The 18984-nt window shown below is 39.1% G+C and overlaps 2 long non-coding RNA genes across 3 annotated transcripts in view; one reads left to right on the top strand and one right to left on the bottom strand.

The window, feature by feature from the left end:
• The window catches only part of LOC141520950 (uncharacterized), a 37128-nt gene that overhangs the window by 8583 nt on the left and 9561 nt on the right, over positions 1-18984 (top strand). The window contains exon 4 of one of the 2 annotated variants that reach the window (XR_012477807.1): positions 3752-3912. The exons of the other annotated variant lie outside the window; for it this stretch is intronic. This is a non-coding gene — a long non-coding RNA (uncharacterized LOC141520950). Of the gene's footprint in view, positions 1-3751; positions 3913-18984 lie in introns of those variants that run through there. 2 annotated transcript variants of the gene reach the window in all.
• Positions 450-17747, bottom strand: LOC141520951 (uncharacterized). The gene is made up of 3 exons (XR_012477808.1): positions 17602-17747; positions 2228-3898; positions 450-2128 (listed from the first exon to the last, which is right to left on the bottom strand). It is a non-coding gene; the product is annotated as an uncharacterized LOC141520951 (long non-coding RNA).

Here is an 18984-nt window from a genome sequence, read left to right on the forward strand (position 1 = left end):
ATAAATGTTTATTGACTCACTAACAAACCTTAAATTATTATGTAAAATTCAACTTAATTTCTTCCTTCCTTCTGGATACATCTCTCATTCTTCCCCAAAATACATTCATTTTCTATATGACTATGGAACTTTGGAACTAAAAGGGATTTTGCAAAGCATCTTTGTTGTTGTTCATTTTTTTCAGTTGTACCTGGTTCTCTGTGACCATTTAGGGTTTTCTTGACGGAGATACTGCAGTAGTTTGCCATTTCCTTTTTCAGCTCATTTTGCAAATGAAGAAACTGAGGCAAAGTGATGTGACTTACCCAGGACACACAGCTAATAAGTGTCTGAGATCTGAACTCAGAAAGATGAGACTTCCAGATTTCAGACCTGATACACTATCTACTACATCACCCAGTTGTCCATTAAAACTAAAATTGATAATTATTTAAGATGTTAGACTTTTATTCAGAGATCTCAGAAACACTTTTTTTTAACTGACATAGACCAAAGTCAGCCAAACCAACAGTTTGATGTACAAAATAATCAAATAATGTAAAGAAAAAATAGCAATAACATATTGGCATCCAAATGAATATAATAAGTAATTTTGTCTCCAGAGAATTGATGAGATCAAATTACCTCTTCTTGATAGAAAGTTTGGTGAACTATGGGAATAAGACGAGGCACAATTTTCAGATATGGAAATGTATCAGCTTGATCTGTCACTAAGGAGACTCCAGTTTGAGTACATGGAATTGGGAAAGGACAGTTATGTAAAAGAAGTCAATAAGACAAAAGTATTTGCATAGTAAATGGAGATTCTTTGAGACACAAATCAATGAAGTAACCAAGAATGAATTGAAGGACAACAATTGAGTTTGATTATTTGTAAATGACAAAACTTCAACCCCTAGGGATAACCCAGCAAATTAATATTATAGTTGAACCTAGAGTCAAGATCTCCAAGCAACTTTTCCAAAGTCATACAATGAGTTAGAGACTTCAGTTTAGACCCAGTTAGATTAGTAGAAGCTTCTTTCCACTATTCTACATTGTCTTTTAAGAAGACATTATAAAAATCCAAAGAGGCAGAGATGAGTATGATGGGCATTTCATATTAGGATAACAAATTTCATGAGTTGACAGAAGAGGAAGAAAGGCACATCGAATTTGGAGAAAGCAAATGGGCCAACTTCTACTGATTCTTTTGATACTTCAAAATGTCTATCAGCATATAACATAGTCACCAGTAATTATTCCTTTCACATAATAAAATGAAAGACAGTGTGATATATTGGATGGAGAGGCTGTCTGAATGACCATCAATCAATATTCTAAATTCTACATTTCAGAAAAGTCTTCAAAATTCATTGAAAAATGAATTTTTTTCATCAGAGAGTTCTCTATAGTGATGAAAGCACACGTTTGAACTAAAACAAACACTGCATGTACAGGAACTTAGTATTATACACTAGAATTAGAGGCAGCAAGAATGAAAACATGCAGAAATATAACAATCACCCACAAAAATCTCAAGCAAACAACTTGACATGTGACTTTACAACATTTCCCAAAATCACATGTAGCAAAGGACAGCACAGGAAGAATATAATACACATGATTTTATATAAGACTTATATTAAGGGGCGGCTAGGTGGTGCAGTGGATAGAGCACTGGCCTTGGAGTCAGGAGTACCTGAGTTCAAATCAGGCCTCAGACACTTAATAATTACCTAGCTGTGTGGCCTTGGGCAAGCCACTTAACCCCATTGCCTTGCAAAAACTTAAAAAAAAAAGACATGTTAATATGCAGTCTAATAGTTAGGATTATATGGGTAACCCAGGCTACATGGGTAATGATCTTTCCCATTGTTCTTTTGTTTTGCTTTGTTTTTTTCCCATTGTTCTTTAAGCATCATAATATACTTTGGCCAAATAGTTTATTTCTCTGGTGTTATCTCTGTATTCTTGATTCCATGGAACTGCTGCTCTGTAGTCTCAGTTCTGAGGTCTCAGCCTAGGGTGATTACAGCATCATCAGATTTCACTGGAGTGCAGACCCAGTCTTGCTTGAGCTTGTAGATGACCCAACTTGTGGTCACCATCTCTAATATAGGTGTCCTCTGCTCCCTAGAAGTTCCCACTGTTGAAGTATTGAACAGAAAAGGGGAAATGTATCATGTGTTTCTGATATGGGTGCCCTGTCCCACTGAGAATGTTGAAAAAGTATACGAGAGTGTACCTCATGTGGATGATGTCATTTGATTAAATGTTTCTTGCTTTGAACTGGTGTGTCCTCTGATTACTTGGTGAAGTAAGCTCAATAGTGAGGGTTTGGGAGCTATAGTTTTGAATAAATGTTCACCCCCAAAGTGTTCTGAAGCAGAGGTAGCTTTTGAAGGTCACACATGTGAGGGTACTAGAATATAATAATAAAAGAGGTATTTTAAAGAATTTCACAACCTACCTCTCAGTTCTATCATGCACCCCTATCCTCAAACACTCTTAAGAGCAAACTGGCCTCATTGTTCTTAGAGTGCGCGCGCACACACACACACACACACACACACACAAACACACACACACACAAACACACATGATACCCTTTCTCCTGCCTTTAGACTGCCTAACACTCTTGCCTAGAATGCACTCCTTGCTCACCTCTGCCTCTTAGAATCCCTGGGTAGGTAGGTAGATGTCCTTCGTGTTCATGGAAGACCATGGTGTCTTATACTTGATGACATGACTTGAATATTGTTTATTATAGTGAGGAGAGTGTTATGCAAAGACATTCTTCTCACTCTCCTTTCCAGAACTGTTTCATTCCTTGGTCTGATTTGATAGGAAACCAGACTACTGAGTGGTGTCTAGATGCTGTGAGAGTCTCAGAGCACACACTACCCTCTGCATAAAGTCATTCTTTGTCCCCTTCACTGCTAGTGCCTTCCCCAACCCAACCTCTATCCCCCTATAGCTCTTTTGTTCACCCTTTTGTAGGCATATATTGTGTCCCCTAATAGAATGGAAGCTTTTTCAAGGGAGAGACTGCTTTACTTCTGTCTTTGTATCTTTTGCACGATGTCTGTCACCTAGCAGGGACTTAGTCTTAGTAGGAAATATCTGTTAGCTAATATTCATTGTTTATTGACTAATCAAGGACTTATACTCCCGGGTCCTATAATGAGAGAGAAGACCATCTATGCAGGCTGCAATCTCTCATCAAACACTGAGAAGTTGAGGCTGGAGAAGATGGAGGTGTAAGAAAGTTTAGAGTAGATAAATATAATACTCTGTGATCATGTCCTCTGTGGTAGGGAGTAGCAATAATGAAGTCTCACCCCATTATAGAGAAGGATGAGGAAACCCCAAAAGATATCTGACTCAGGGAATATGCAGTTAAATCTTGGTCAAGCTCAAAATCTCCAGCAAGGTAATGTTGTAGCCGTGGTTTGGTAAAGAGTGGGGCAGTGTGTGATCTGGCCATCTAATCATGGCCATCAACCGGCAACCTTCATTCTCAAAGAGGACCAAGACATCGGGGGGGGGGGGTGATACCATGCCATGCAAGTGAATTGGATTTAAGTGAGGGAGGGCTGTGGAAAGTCCTCAGCTTCATGGCTCTTCATTGGACCCAGGTAAGGCAAGACAGCAGAGCGTCTCAATGCCCACTCTCTACTGCCATGGAGGTTGGGACATACCACATCATCACTAAATCTAAATTCCTGAACTCCAATCAAACCTGAGTGAGAGTTCTCATTGCTTTCAGGAGCACAGAAAGTAAGCAGTCTTTGATCCAGGCAGAAGAGCGGGAACTGTCCCAGTGGAGAATATCCTAACTCCCATTTCGAAAAGCTCAGGCCCTCAGATCCCCCATGCCAACATGCTGTATGGGGCTTCAGAAGTTCCAGGGAAGCTATTAAAAGAACAGAAAACAGAAATTATGATTTAAAATGTAAAATTAATTTATTTTATTAAAATGTTTATATGGCTTTATTCCTCATTATTGCTTTATCGCTGCTGCAGGCGCTATAATTGCTATGCTTAATCTGTGGATGACTCGGAGTGAAATTGGCTTTGTGTTTGGTGGTTCACAGTTAGGGGGCCCTTCCCGACGAGGTACACTGCAATAATGCTCGAAGTGAGCAGCACTTAGACAACAAAGAGATCGTCAAAAGATAGCTTTGAACAAATGTTTAATTAGTTTTTAAGGATTGTTCTTTTTTCTTTCTCCCTCTGCTGACCACCCAACTATTCTGAGAATTATGAAGTATTGGAGCTTAGGGATCAATCAGTCAATCTACAACAATAAAGAATCTTATATTAAATGGCAGCTTCATAATACAATGAAAAGACTGGATTTTTATTTGGAATAAAATCTGAATTCAAATACCATCTCAGATATTCCTTAGCTGCATGGATGGACCTGGGCAAATCACTTAACCTCTCTTTGCCTCAGTTTCTTAATCCATAAAATGTCAATAATAAAAATGCCAACTTCCCAGTTTTGTGGAAATGATCGATTGAAGTCACCCCCTATAAAATGCTTTGCAAATATTGAAGCTCTGGATAAATGCTAGCTGTTAGATTATTATTAAATTCCTAGTCTGCTAGAGCCTATACACCAAGATCACCCTATTCATTTCCACAAAAAGAAATTTCCTATTCTGTCAAATATGACAATCCAAAGAAGCACAGAATTAGATGGAATTTTATCAGCCCTCTAGACCAAGCCCCTTTGGTTTATAGATGAGCAAACTGAGGCCTGCAGACATCGAGTAACTTTTCCAAAATCAGCAAGTCTTGTATTTTTGAAGTAGATTTTTGGACCCAATTATGCATTTCATCTAAGATTTGCTTCATTTTTCAAGGCCCTTAAAATCTTTGTCTGTGTTAGAATTCCCACTCCAATCTGATTCACCTAGAAACACGGAGAGCATGTCTTTGTGCCTTAGACAGAGGAGGTAACCAAGTCTTTTCCAAATCATTCCAAAAATTGTTAACACAGAGTCCGGCACAGATTCCTGATATACTCCACTTCCCTTCACCCCTTCATCCCCAAGTTGACATTTAACCAGTGTGTCTAGTCTGATTCCTTTCCATTTTTTTTAATGGAAGAGTAGATGATGATGCTTTATCAAAAGCTTTGTTAAAATCTACATAGAAAATATCCCTGAAGAAGCAGTTTGGGGACCCTACTCCCCCCAAAAAGGAAGGTTGGTCAGGCATAACTTGCTCAGAATGAAGCCATGCTGGCTCTTGGTGATTGCCACTTCTCCAAGATATTCACTAGTTAGTTCTTTAATAATACATTTGGAGTCATTCCAGGAATGTAAGTACCGAACTAAAGTTTGCAGATTCTTTCCTTTGCAGGTCAATCTTGACCCTTCTCCATGCCTGAGAACAACTCCTCTTAGCCATGATTTTTCTTTTGCATTTTGTTCTTTCCTTTTCTCTTCAGGCAACCAGGGTTACACAATTAGCCAGTATCTGAGGTTGGATTTATCATTGATAGCTGTCATATTTCATTCTTCCTGATCCTAATTCACCCTAGGTAGTTAGTTCCCTATTGAATCTATGTGTAGGAAGGGATAAGAACAACAGTTAACATTTTTTTTAGCAAGGACCATATTTCGGACAATGCTCCATGTGCTTTATAAATATCTCATTTAATCCTCACAACCCTGGAAAGTAGGTGCTGCTCTTATCTCCATTTAATAGATGAGACCACTGAGGCAAATAAGGGTTAAATGACTTGCTCAGGGTCACACAAACTGGATTCAATCTCAGGACTTCCTAACTCCAGACCCTGAGTTCTATCCACTGTGCCAACTAATTGCCTAAAGATAGAACAAACAAAAGGGAGTGGGGAGGGAGAAACAAAACAAAAATAACTTTCATCTTGATAGAAGAAGAAAAGTAAGAATTAAGCAGTTCAGTTCTCTTTTGTGAGTCCTATCCACCACTGGGCAGGAATCCCTTCATCAACCTCATCTCCAATACAGAATAAAATAGGATAGGAAATGGACTTGTGATTTCATTGACATAGGGACTCCCAGGTGAGGAAATTCCCTCCAGAACTGCAGGACAACAATTTTCCTCTACAACTTAGAAGATTACAAGAGCCTTGAAGAGGACATGCAGTTTGGAAGTATCAGAGGCAGGGATTTGAATTAAGGGCCTCTTGGTTTCAAGGTCAATTTTTAAACTTTAAGGTCAATTTTTAACTTTAAAAAAAGGTAACATCCTTTTGGGGATCCTTAGCTTACTTCATCAGCCCCAACTTATTCTTATCTCTCATCTTGAAATATGTAAATATATAATATATAAAATAATATATATGTACATGTTTATATGGATATTTTTATATTTATTCAATTGGGATGTCTAGTTTGAAATGTCCACTAGGGAATTAATGCTGCAGGATTAGAGATCCAGAGAATGGGATTGGAGATAGAGATCTGTAGAAGACTAGAAGACCTAAGATGGAGTTCTCAGGATCCATCCAAGGTTTATGGGGCACAATCTGGATGAAATTCCCAATGAAGAAACTGAGGCACAGACAAGAGCAGCTTGCTCAAGGGTCAGCGATGAGACCTCCCCCCCATGTCCTGCCCCACAATTCTAACATCATCCTGTCCACTGCCTAAGCCTATCACCACTTGAGTCCTGTAGGTTCTTCTGCAAATTCAACCCTTTGGGATTCCATCCACATCCTCTCAAGTGGCTCCTTTCTATCTTCAGTCTGCTATAGAAAATCATCACTTGAGTCATTTGCTCTGCTGGGCTACAATAAATGTATTTGACTCTTATAGTCTTCCTCATAAATCAACCCCCTCCTGCTCCTTAATCATTATCATCGCTCTTCTGTGAACGCCCCACAATTCTGCTCTGTATTTCTCTTATTGGCATGCTTTGAACTGCCTGCATTTTCCCCAGATCAGTCTCATTAGAGACCTACCCACCACCTCCCCTCTGCACGTCCAAACCTCCCTTTCTAATTACTCTTAACCCTGCTGACCTTACTTTGGCAGGTACCTCCATGAAGGAATCTCATGCCCGAGCTCCACTGTGACCTCAGGGTCCTTTGGTGTTCTGCATTTCTTTCTCTCACTGGACAATGGAAGGTACCTTTTTTTTGCCCAGCCAGAGGCATGTTTAAATGGGAAAACAGCCCCATTCCCAAGAGTCAGGCAGTCCAAGAGACAGTATGGTGTGATGGGAAGGATAAGAAAGAAGGCCTTTACTTCATGGTGAACTAGAATGCCACCGCAGCTTTTTCTCAAAATGAAACATTTTGTTAAGAAGCAAATAGAAACATTTGAGTCTTATATACAAGAAAAAATAGTATTTAGCTAATAAATGGCAATTATTCAATACTTTAAGGTTTACAAAACAGGAAGGGAGGAAGGGAAGGAGGAAGAGGAATTAAGGAAGGGTCACACATCTAAGAAAACCTGGTGCAAGGCTGAATCAGAACTCAAGTCCTGGGACATATATACATATATATGTATATATATGTATATATATATATATATATATATATATATATATATATATATACACAAAACCAGTTCTCTCTCTCTCTCTCTCTCTCTCTCTCTCTCTCTCTCTCTCTCTCTCTCTCTCTCTCTCCACTATACCAGTCAATAGCCTTCAAGAGGCTTTGATTTAGAGATGAAAGAGCATTTAGGGGCAATAAGACCCAAACCTTTCATTTTGTAAATGAAGAGAGATGAATGTTTTGTCCCAGGTCACAATAACTAGGAAGTATCCAATCCTGGGGCATAGACTTTCACAGAGCATAGATTTAGAGGAGTATTCAGAAGCCATCTAGTCCAGAGGTCTTAAATTTGTTTTGTATAGCATGCATTCCCATAGATTGGTGAGTCCTATGGACCACTTCCCAGAATAATTTTTAAATGCATAAATTAAAATAAATAGGATTACAGAAGAAATTAATTAATTTGAAATCCAATTGTACATTTAAAAAAATAAGTTCAAAGACCCTAGTTAAAACCCCCAATCTAGGCAGCAAGATGGCTCAGTGGATAGAGCATTGACCTGAGTGTCAAGAGGACCCAAGTTCAAATTTGACTTCTTCAGACTCTTAATACTTATTTAGCTCTGTGACCTTGGGCAAGTCACTTAAAATAATTTTTTTTAAATTATGGAAAACCCTTGATCTAGTGCAATTGCCTCATTTTCCAGAGGTCTGAGGGGATTGGGTAATTTTCCTAAGGTTATACGTGTACTAAATGACCAAGCCCAGGGTCCTATCTACTATGTCATGCTGCGTCTCATAGAGATAGTCTTATTAACAAGATCTCTTCCCTGACAGTGAATGTGTATTAGATACTGAGGCTGATTAGCCAAGGAGGTAGGGAAATATTCTCCTAGCATCTTTAAACAAAGAAGGAAAAAACAGCCAAATCATTAGACCTGTCTATAGACAAGAGGATGGATGGGATGATGGGAAAATAAAAGCCTTGATTACATTCTCTGTGGCAGAAAATCTGGTTCACACATCTCCTGACATCTTTAGACAGGTAAGGTAATAAAACCTCTGAAGGGCCTTTCATTAGTGATCCATCCTCCTGTGGTACTTTAAGCACTAAGATACTACAAATCTGGTTTAGGGTAGTTTAGCTAATAGTCCTCTCTTTTCAAACTTGAAGCAGCAGGTTACCCCAAAAGCCTCCTTAATCTGGCCATCTTAATATAAATTGCTCTACAATATTATTTTCTGAATTTACACTTTGCAATAACAAATAGTATCTTTTTTGATAAATTAATCTCAATTTAGCATTAACTAATACTAAATTGCTATGGAATTACATATTACATACACATTACTACAGAAAGAAGTTCATCATGATTAATGTTATTACAGTGAACACCAAAGGAATTAATAATGATTTGCCGTTATTATAAAGTGGTACCAATGTAGGGGAAAAAAAAGGTTAAGTCTAATTAAATTCTGGCAACCACTTTAGGGCTCTGCTGCATTGAGGATGCTGAGTTTTATGTTAATTAATTCTATATGAAAGGTTGCTGAAGTGGTTTAATATTGTTCAAAGAGCCACACTTTTACTACCAGATGCTATTTTAAGTTTCCTTTTTCACTCCTTCTCAACCTTTTCTTTCCCCCTCAGTAACCGACTGACATGGATGAAGCTTTGGCTCCATTCTTGAAAGGGGCCAGGCTAGTACAGGTCTTCTTTACTTTTGTTTTTCCTGAAGAATAGACTGGAAATGGTGAGAGTGAAGTGGTAAGGACCACAGACTTCCTTATGGTGTCTCCTTTAGATTGTCCAATTGGGCGTGGTCCCCAAAGGAACTCTCCAATGGTCACTTATAACTCATCCCACTTTTCTCTGGGACTTTGCTCAGCTGTCCCCTAGGCCTGGAATGTGCCAGATCTCCTCTTGAATAATTCTATGTCCTTCAAAGATCAGTTCTGGAACCCTACCTTCTTTATAATTCCCTGTTTAAATTGGTGCTTAATAAATAATTGTTGTTTGATTGACTAGTTTTGAAATATCCCCAACCAACCTCTCCATTGTGCTGATGTAGGCTTGTTTCTGTTCCATTTTTCCTCTTGTTTTATCATCCTGGGCCCTGTCTTCATTGATTGCTTCTGTCTGTATTTGCCTTCCATGTGAATTTGTCTCCCTGGTGGTTATCATTCTTAATTACCCTCCCTCTGCTAAGGGTATCTATTCCACTTTTGATCCTTAATTAAGGGTCTAATAATATTTACTATAATAAAAATAATAATAATAATAATAATAATAATAATATTTATATATCATTTAAAGGCTTGCGAAATGCTTCACAAATGTCATCTCATTTGACCCTTACAACAATCTATGATGAGACAGAAAAAGGCCACCATACCTGGAGTCAGAAGGACCAGAATTTAAATCTGGCCTCAGACACTTGCCACTTACTAGCTGTGTGACCTTGGGCAAGTCACTTAACCCTGACTGTCTCGCCTCCAGGGCCATCTCCAGTATACTGATTGTCTGACCATTGTACCCAGATGACTCTGGAGGAGAAAGTGAGAATGGTAATTTAGCAGAACACCCCCCCCCCCCCAATCCAGTTTGCTTGCATGTCATAGCATCACCTCCCTGATGTCATGGTTTTCTTCCAGAATGAAGAACAATGGCCTAGATATTTTGGAGGCCTTTCCAAGTAGGGAGCCAGGTCCAATACAGACTATACATCTGCCATACAAGATACTATGTTCAGAAAGGCTTATCACCAAAAGGCCAGCCACCAGTTGATGAATTGTTTTGACCACAGTAATGAGAACCTTTATTAAACCATGAATGGGTTCTGCTCTGAGTTAGTGTAGAAAGAACCCAAATCAATCAAATCAGAGACTTAAAGTACTGAATGCTTTTTATTCATTGTGTCGCCTCTGCTACTCCATCAATTCCAATTAGCAAACATTTTAAGCACTTTTCTTTTTTGACCAGTCAGGATCTTCACCTTCATTCTGCCTCAGCCTTACATGGGAATATTTGAATGCTAGATCTTATTAGAATGCACTCACAAATGTTCCCTTCCCTAATTAGAAACTCTACTATCTCCCATCTGACCATAGCCTCCAAACTTTCCACCTCTGCCAAATCTCTTATAAACCTCCTCTTTATCCACACTGAGGCCACTGATTCCTATATTCCTCAGAATGACCTCATACATCTTCTCTGGTTTCACTTTCATTCCTCTCCAGTCTCAACCTGTATTTCAAATGTGTTTCCCCAGGTTCTATTACTGTCCATTTCTTCCCAAATCTCTGCCCTTCATTTCTCTCAACAAGCATCATTTTGGTTTTATTTACTAAATCTGTGGCTCTCCTCTTCATCCTCTCTCAAATGATTACACCATTCACTTCCAGGGGCTTAATTATCATCTTTTGCAGATGATGCATATACTTATACACATGCACATACACATAACATGCATATATCTTTACAAGCTCATGTACATGTACATACACATACATGAAGGGGCATAGTATGTATACATGCAGGCATAGACATGGACATATATACAGATATGGAAACAGATGTGGACATAGACAGACATGGGCATGGACATAGATATAGACAGACACATAGACACAAACACAAACACACAGACAGACACGGACATGGACATGGACATGGATATAGATATAGACAGACACACAGACACAGACACACAGATAGACCTGGACATTGACATAGACATAGACATAGACATAGACATAGACATGGACATGGACATGGACATGGACATGGACATGGGCATGGGCATGGGCATGGGCATGGGCATGGACATGGACATGGACATGGACATGGATGGACATGGACATGGACATAGACGTAGACATAGACATGGACATGGACATGGACATAGACATAGACATAGACATAGACATAGACATAGACATAGACATAGACATAGACATAGACATACGACGCACTTCTAGTTCCAGGCTTTCATTACCAAATGTCAAATAGACATTTCAATCTGAATGACCCAAAGACATCCCAAAAGTCAACATGTCCAAAACTAAATTCATTTACCAAACAACTTTCTCTTGTTCCACACCTCACTATTTCTCTCTTTCAGGTAATCTCATAACCTCAGCATTATTTTGAACTTCTCACTGTCCCACATCCCATCATCCATGTCATTTTTGCCTTCATGATATCTCTCTCATCCAATTAAGGTAGAAACCTTAATTCAGACCCTATAACTTCTTGCCTATATTACTGCCACAACCTCCTGATTAATCTTAGGTTTCACCATTTTAGTTCAATTAACCTACTGATGTCAATGTAAAATTTGAACCTAAGTCCTCTGACTCCAGAACAAATGTTCTTTCCATTGTCTTGACTCTAACATAGTGATATCATTGTGGGCCTCTTCAAGAATGAAGCACAATAACCAAGCACATGAGCTTTTACATGTACTCAGGGAAGCATAAAGGAAAGAACTCTATTTAGAGTGAGCAGAATTGGATTTAAATCCTTGTACTTACACTTACAATCTGGATCCTTCATCTTTATAATGAGAGGTTTAGGCTAAATGTTCTATAAGATTTCTTCTTCATAGACCCTATATAGATCTTATAGACTTATGGTCAGAGCTAGATTTACACAAAGACAGAATTGGATGCCATATTATATGATATGTGACTGGTGGCATAAAACATTCCCTGCCCCCAACTATTTCCCTTACTGAGCTGTTGTGGAGCCTGAAATGCTACCATTAGCAATCGCACCTTAATCATTGTCTTCCTCAGGCTGCTTCTAAAATGCAGATACATAAGTATAAGTCATTCTCACATTATGATGTAGGAAACCTGGAGGATTCCTAAGAACTTGAAAAAAAGTCCACAATGTCCAAACTGTTTTCATAACTATAACTAAAAATTTCCATTTCTAATAAGTAAAGATAGTTGTAACTCATATAAACAAATGTTCTTTGGGGGTCCTTGATAACTTTTAAGAATGTGAAGGGTCCTAAAATCAAAAAGTTTCAAATCTTCTGAAGCAAAGCAAGGTGAATGAGAATGAATGAGTTATCCTCTCTACACAATAAAACAAGGATAATAGGAGATAGAAATGCTGTGACCCAGAGAGGAAGATCTGAAAACGAGAAAAAGAGTAGTCAGCAGATTTCAGCTCAACCTAAGGAAGACCTTCCTAACAGCACTGTCTGAAAGTAAAAAGAGTTCTTTCAGGAGGTGTAGTCAGAGATATTCTAGGAGGGACTGGATTACTACTTTTTTTTTAGGTATTTTTTTTTGCAAGGCAAATGGGTTAAGTGGCTTTCCCAAGGCTACACAGTTAGGTCATTATTAAGTGTCTGAGACTGAATTTGAACCCAGGTACTCCTGACTCCAGGGCCGGTGCTTTATCCACTACACCACACCACCTAGCCACCCCTGGATTACTACTTTTACTGGGATAGACTGGATTCACTGATCACTGAGATCCCTTCCAACTCTTGGATTCTAAGATGCATTGTAAAGATAGTAGAAATTATTTATATGAGACTAGAAGAATTAAAGACCATTTGCCTAATGGTCTAAAGATCATTAGCCATCATCAACATAATCATCTTTGTCTTTAGTATCTATAGATTACTCACATTCAGCTATGGGGTCAGTGGAAAGGAGATACCAGTGTTAATTTTAAAAGATGAAGTCCTCTTCAGACCAGTTAAAAAAAAAGTAATATCAACATTGATATATAGATCAATGATTGGGAGCCATTATTTTATAGTCCTTCTCCAGCCTCAAGCAAAACCATCAAATGATTGTTGATGGGTGCTCAACTCTCCCTTAGCTTCTCAATCTTTTTGTTGTTGGTAAGGGAAGGGCAACATTTCAATGAGGACATAGTCCCAGGAGCTTAATGTGTCCACACTAACCAAAATCTCAGCACATCCCCAATCCCAACACTGAAACATTAATCATATTAATCATTTTCAAAGAGCAACATGAGACAAAAGTGTTCACCCAACTGTATATCCAGTCTCCCTCATTTTGCCATTGACTTGAAGAATGGGTTCCTATAGTATAAAAGTGAGATTCATGTAAACTCTAACACTTTCTGCAGGCTATACCAAAGCATTGTTACCCATCCCACACCAAAAATAAGTCATCATATATGGTAGTATGACTTCTATATTAAACCATATCTACTTTCTCTAATCTTTGCTGATGTCTTTGGGGGGTGGGAAGTGGCCAACAGTTTTCAGGAGTGACATCACCTCTATATGCATTCCTTGAATATTCCTGATTTTTTGCCTTTTTTCACCCCATCACCATCATAAAATACCTTTTTTCTTGCTCCCCAACTGTTCAAACCCTATCCATCCTTCAAAAACTGCCATTAATGTATACCTCTTCCAAGGATCCTTCCCTAACCACCACATACCACAGTGATCATTCCTTCTCTGAACTTTTTCAGACTTTAGATTCCATGCCACCCATCTGACCCTGGGCACACACTTCTTTATTTTGAAAGGCATTTTTTCCTTCTTTTGGTAGTTTCTTGTGTCTCATTTGTCCCCCTCCACTCCCAATTAAAATGTAAACTTCACGAAGCAGATGATTACAGCTTATTCATCTCTGTAACCATCACAAATTCAGATCACAGAGCCTCTTGAATATGCTAAGTGCTCAAAAAATTCTTGATTGATTGAGGAGACAGAATAGTTACATATGACGAGTCAGTGGCAAGGCTAAGACTAGAACCCACAGATTGCCAGAATGTTAGCAATGGCAGTTACCACAGAGATAATTCAGCACAGCACTTTTTTTCTTTTTCTAAGATTACCAAGTGATTATGTAACCTTGGCTTGAAGTCCTTCAGTGAAGGAGAATTCACTTCTTCCTGGGCTACCTCTTTCTACTTTGAGATAGCAGTAATCATTAGGCAAATTTTCCTTGCATCCTGACTACATTTGTCTCTCTGCAACTTGAATCCATTATTCCTATTCCAATCATCACTGGAGAAAGAGATTGTTTGAGAACAGAGATGAAGGACTAACAAAATGCATTTCCTGAGAGACAGTGAGAGATGCAAAGAGAAAAGGTTTTTTTTTCTTTTTTTAAAGAGTATGGGTAAAACAGGTTTGCTTCTTCAATTTACCATGAATAGAGGTTCAAAATCAATTGATTAAGCAATGAGACCTTTGATTCAACCCAGTTCAGTTATATTAATCAAACATTCCTTGAAGACCTACTGTGTGCAGAAAATCATACTGGGTAGGACTGGATTGTACAAAGATTAAATAACACATAGTACCTAGATCTTAGTCATCTTCCTGAGTTCAAACCCAGTCTCAGACACTAACTATGTGATCCTGGGCAAGTCACTTCACCCTGTTTGCCTCAATTTCTTCATGGTAAAATGAGCTGAAGAAGGAAGTGGCAAACCACTCCAGTATCACCATCAAAAAAACCCCAGGGGCGGCTAGGTGGCACAGTGGGGGCGGCTAGGTGGCGCAGTGGATAGAGCACTGGCCTTGGAGTCAGGAGTACCTGGGTTCAAATCTGACCTCAGACACTTAAGAATTACCTAGCCGTGTGGCCTTGGGCAAGCCACTCAACCCCAATGCCTTAAAAAATCTAAAAAAAACAAAAAACAAAAAACAAAAAAACGAGATCATGAAGAGTTGGACTTTACAGAAATGACTAAATAATAATAAATGTCTATTATGAACAAGGTACCACGTTAGACACTGGAATGCAAAAAGAAAAAAAAAGCAAAGGGATTTAAAAAAGGAGAAAGGAAGAGAGGAAAGATGAGAAAAGAGAAAAATCAAGATATGAAAAAAGAAAAGAAAAATAGAGAAAAGAGATGAGAAAGAAAAAGGGAAAAGAAAAGGAAGAAAGGGGAGGAGAAGGAAAGAGAAGAGAAAGAAAAAGAAAAGAGAAAGAAAAAAGATGAAAAGAAAAAGGAAGAAAAAAGGAAAGAAGAGAAGCAAAAATAGAAAAAAAAAAGAAAAGAGATCTTGCCTTCAAAGAGTTTATATTTTGAGAAGAAGAAGAGGTCTCTGAATTAAATTGTAAAGTGAGCTTTTTTTAAAGAGAGAAACTTCAGAGGTCTTGGGATTCTATTGTCCTTTCATGAAATGACTATAATTATCTGGATACAAATTGCACCTTTTTACAAGCCCCAAACCCCTGGAGAATGAAAGTACCTTTTGGGCAGGACCTGTTGAATTTTTGTCTTTTTATCAGCAGTATCTAGTATGGTATGGTAGCATGACTGTGTCAGACTTTTAATAAATACAGGCTTGTTGAATACAATTGAAGGAGTCTCTTTGGACATTGACAATCCTTTCTCTCCTTGCCCCAGGTTCAAGAGACCAGATAGCTAGCTTCTGGTAACATCTTACTATTTAAAAAATAAATAAAATAAAAGACGAAATCAATGCTTGCAACCAGTTCCTGATTAAAAGCAAACCTACTGCATGGAAGTTATAAAAGAAAACAAATAGTCTTTAATACATTGAACCTCTACATTTAAGAGAAACGATGTCATCAGTTCCAAATCCATTTTCAATCCATTAGCGGCCTGAGTCCTGGCTCGGACACACCTAGACTCCCTGGAACCAGGCCTAGGCATCCCCAGGGAGCTAGCTCAGCCCTTTCTCCTTCCCAGGATAGATCAATTGGATTCTATGTGATGAAGTGCATCCAAGCTTTATCTAGAGACTTCAAGAAACAAAGTGGGGGGGAGGCTCACCCTGGAGGGGAATTCACAGAATTCCCTTTGGCAGAAACTCTTCAGAGTTAGCAGCCTGGCAGAAAGGAACAATTAGGAACAAGGAGAAGGAGAAGAGGAATATGAAGATGGCACCATGATCTGCGAATCTGACCAATAAGACTGCCCATTTTTATTTGTCATGCTAAAGACTGCAGGCCTGGGAGCCAGAATTCCCATTTTCCTCTGCCTCTTGGGTCAGCAGGACCCGGTTTGAAGGCACCTGAAGAGAACTAATCTGAGGTCCCAGGCCACCAGGGCCCCCAAAACCTTTCAGAACCCAAAATATGATTCTGGAGAGCCATGGAGAGTCAAGTCTTCTTTCCAGATGCCATTTTTTTTTTCACAGTATAATTCTAATGAGAGGTAGAAGTGAGTAAGTCATTAGATTCTGAGTCAGAACATCCAGAAGTTCAATTCCCTTGGACATTAGCTGTTGTGACTCTGAGCATGTCAATCCATGTCTCTGTGCCTTAATTGTCCCTTCCCCTCAGGGACTCCATGGCCTCTAGGTTTCCTCCAGCTCTGACTCTATGATCCAAAGTAAAGAATTCAATACCTGGGCACCTCTTCTCTCTGACACCCCCCCTCCCCACTGCCCACTCAGGGAATTTACAAACTTGACTAAAATGTCAAATCCTTCCCCTTTTCCTCTTTGTCTGTCTCTCTCAATCTGTTTCTGCCCCTGTCCCTGTCTCCCTGGCTTCTCTGTGTTTCCCTGCCTTTTTGCTTCTATTTCTATCTACATTTCTTTATTTCTCTCCTCTGTCTCTGTCTTTCTCTCTCTCTGCATCTTTCTGTTTCTGTCTGTCTGTCTCTATCCCCTGCCTCTTTGCTTCAAACTCTCTCTCTCTCTCTCCCCTTCTCCTCCCTTTCCCCTTTCCTCTCTCCCTCCCCACTCCCACCCCATCCCATCTCCCCTCTCCTTGCTCACTCCCTCACTCTCCCTTATCTCCTTTCTCCTCCTCCTCCTCCTCTTCTTCTTCTCTCTCCTTTCTTCTCTTCCCCCTCTCTCATCTCCCTCCCTTTCTCTCTACCTGTCTGTTTCTCTCTCCCCTCTCTCTATCTCTGTGTGTCTCCCTCTTCCTTGCTCTGTTCTTTCTTTCTTCTCTCCTCTCCCCCACTTACCCTCTCTACTGTCCCCTTATTTCCTTTCTCTTCCTCCTCCTTCCTCCTTCTCCTTCTTTCCCTCCTCATCCTCTACCTCCCTCCTCCTCCTCCTTTCTTCTTCTCTGTCCTTTCTTCTTTTTCTTCTCTCCTCCAGTCTCTCCCATCTCCCTTGTCTCTCCTCTCCCCTCTCTCCCCTTTCTCTGCACAGTTCTGCCTCCCCACTTACCATACATTTTCAGGATCCTCTAATGAAGTGCATCTTGAGTCTCCTTTTCCTGGCTAATGAGGAGACAACAAGAATTTGACGAATACTGGTACAATTACTGGAGCAGTGAAGCGCGGGCCTCTGATTAGACATGATAATTTGCAAGGCTGGGCTCTTCACATTAAGTTTGCAAACAGTTTAAAAATCACTTCCTCTATTTATCCAGCTAATCCCTGCTTAATGACTCCAGACCTGAAAAAAGAGAAAATGTATCTTTAAAAAAAAAAAAACACACATGGGGGGGGGGGGCCTGTTCTTCCTTCTGGGGTTGTGGGATAGAAGGAAGAACAGTAATCCATCTGCCGGCCTTTCATTGCACGATAGTCGAGGCCCAACCCAAACACCATCTTTTCTCTGTTGTTAAAATTGTCCATTGCAGTTCATTTTTAATATTCATTTTATTGATGTCTTTTGTCATCATAGTCATTTCTCATCTACCTTCAGATTGAACTCTACCCGGTGACTAAGAAAAGCAATTATTAAAAAAAAAAAAGCCTGCCACAGAAACTTTATCTGACACTGTAATCCAGTATTCTTTCCAAGAGGTGCCCCACTTGCCAGGCCTCCACTAGGAGATCTAGATTTCATTACCTTTTCTCCAAAATCTTCAGTGGATTTTCCATTACCCAAAATTTCCTTTGCTTTTGTTGATCTTTTTCAATTCCATCATTGTATTTTTCACTCTATTGCTGTTCTGCTTCACTCTACTACTTTATGTAAATCCACATTTCTTTGTATTTCTTTCATGTGCTCTACATATTACATTCATTATTTTATAGTTTCTTCAGCCATTCTCCAATCAATGGATACTCACAAAATATGCCACTGTAAATATTTTGATAGATATTGGACCTCTATTTCTGTCTCGGACTTCCTAGGGGAATATGTCCCATCGTGGCCTTATTGAATCAAAAAATAAAGGTAATTGAGTCACTTTTATTACAATTCCAAATTGAAAAACAGAATGGTTGGCCCACAGTGTATTAGCATGCCTGTACCTTCCATAGTCCTTCCATCATTTAATTTTCCCTTTTTTTAATCTTTGCCAACTTGCTTTGAGTGAGGTGAAACTTCAGCGTTATTTTTAATTTGAATATGTTATCACAAATAGTCATTTGGAGCATTTTTATATAATTGTTTCTAGTTTTCATCTCTTTTAAAAAACTTTTGCTCACAGATCAACTAATTTTAATAAGCTGATTTACATTAAGTTAGGATAGGGGCCTTCTGTTTTAGATTTGGGGGCAGAAGAGCAAAAGACAATAAGCATCATGCTTAAGTGTCTTAACAGTATAATAATTATCACTAACCTTGATATTTAGTCCTTGCTATGTCTCAGATACA

This window comes from Macrotis lagotis, chromosome 4, assembly GCF_037893015.1.
Source record: "Macrotis lagotis isolate mMagLag1 chromosome 4, bilby.v1.9.chrom.fasta, whole genome shotgun sequence".
NCBI lineage: Eukaryota > Metazoa > Chordata > Mammalia > Peramelemorphia > Peramelidae > Macrotis > Macrotis lagotis.